We start from the raw sequence: 1,513 nt of genomic DNA, 5'->3' as shown, positions 1-1,513 counted from the left end.
TACTCTACTCTCTTTTAGTATGAATATACAATAAAAACAATAAAAAAAGTTTAAAACTCTTCAAAAATCACATTTATTCAAAATAATGTGAATAGAAACTCAAATTATATTTATTCTTATCTTCAAATTGCATTTGAATAAAAAGTTGATTTTATACTGCTTCAGGAGCTGAATTTTGATGCTGAGTAAAAATATGTCATTTCTCATTCAAGCTACTACTGCTTTCTATCTCAAAAGTCTGAGATAAAGTCAAGAGTAGTGATCTATGAAAGAAAGAGATCAAGATATTAATTTAATCTAAGATTTGATATCATGTCTGACTCTGATATTCTGATGAGTGATATTATAGATAAAGAGAATGAGTTTGATACTATAGAGCTCATAAATATCTATAATGAAAAGTCATTGAAGAAAAATAATAACATCTGAACAATTAATAGAGAGTTTCTGAATATAACTTTATCAAGAAACTCTATAATTGCAGAAGATTTCAATGCACATTATCTCTGATAAAATTCAGAATGTAAAAGAGTAGTAAGAGCTGATAATCTAATTGAATGAATCTTTGAGTATTTAATAGATTTAGTTAACAAATCTGATCAATAAACATTCTTTAGAAAAGATATGAAACAGAAATCTATTATAGATCTAATCTTCATGTTACAAAATCTAATGAAAAAAAGACTTATAAACTGATTTATTAATTCAAATGAGACATCAGAATCAGATTATGAGATTATTCAATTTGATATTAAACTGAGTGAGAAATAAATGAGTGAAAATTCTCTTCTCTCTAATCAGTTTAACTTTGAAAAAGCTAACTGAAAGGCAGTTGAAGAAAGTATAAAACTGTTAAAATCTGAAAGACAGAGTGAGCTATATTAAAATTCTGATCAGAATATCTCAAATGAAATGCTTGAGAATAGAGTGAAGCTCATTACATCTATTATTCTAGCAAGTGTTAAAGATAATATTTCAAAGAGAAAGTCTTCTGAGTATTCAAAACCTTGATGAAATGAGAATATCATATCTAAAAGAAAACAATTGACTACTGCTAGAAGAGATTAGAAGAATGATATAATTTCTGATAAAGAGTTCAAAGCTGTCAGAAATGAATATTTTTCAGATATTAAAACAGCTAAAACAGACTGCTGAAATAAATTTCTTGAAGAAGTATAAGAAAAGAAAGTTTTTAAAGCTTTTAAGTATACTAAAACAAGAAGTGTAGCAAAACTTTCAATCTTAGAATATGAGTTTCAGAATGAATCATATACAGCAAACTCTTTTGAGAAAAAATGTCAAGCTTTTATAAGAACTCTCTTTCAAAACTCATCAGATTCAGATTCAGAGAAAGAGAATATATCACTTCTTAACTATATTAATGAAAATGACTGAGAATGATCTGATCTTACACAAGATGAATTAGAGTCAGCTATCTTCTTAAGTTCAGTTAAAACTGCTGCAGGACCTGATTCAATTAATCACTTAAGTATTCAAAATATATACTTCTACT

This window comes from Blastomyces gilchristii, assembly GCF_000003855.2.
Source record: "Blastomyces gilchristii SLH14081 genomic scaffold supercont1.1, whole genome shotgun sequence".
In the NCBI taxonomy this organism is placed as follows: Eukaryota; Fungi; Ascomycota; class Eurotiomycetes; order Onygenales; family Ajellomycetaceae; genus Blastomyces; species Blastomyces gilchristii.
The sequence above is the reverse complement of the archived record's forward strand: the minus strand, read 5'-3'. Positions refer to the sequence as shown.